This window comes from Cornus florida, unplaced genomic scaffold (genome assembly GCF_030987335.1).
Source record: "Cornus florida cultivar Cherokee Brave unplaced genomic scaffold, ASM3098733v1 CherokeeBrave_3.0.0_Hap2_scaffold_20, whole genome shotgun sequence".
Lineage (NCBI taxonomy): Eukaryota > Viridiplantae > Streptophyta > Magnoliopsida > Cornales > Cornaceae > Cornus > Cornus florida.
The window spans coordinates 9,761-10,000 of record NW_026775694.1 but is presented as its reverse complement, the minus strand read 5'-3'; positions in this window follow the sequence as shown (position 1 = coordinate 10,000).

Below are 240 nucleotides of genomic sequence, written 5' to 3'. Positions count from 1 at the left end.
TGGGTTTGAAAATTTTACGGGAACTTCCTAGAAGCCTAAGAAATGCTTTGCTCGAGACGGATTTCGATTTGGAGGTCCGCCGTGTTAATTTTGCCAATTACGGCTCCTCGCCCGCACGCTCGTGCACCCCGACGTGCACACCGGCGCGCACGTGGGCATCGTATGCTAAAAAATGAAGTTTGGAGTTTGGGTTTGAAAATTTTACGGGAACTTCCTAGAAGCCTAAGAAATGCTTTGCTC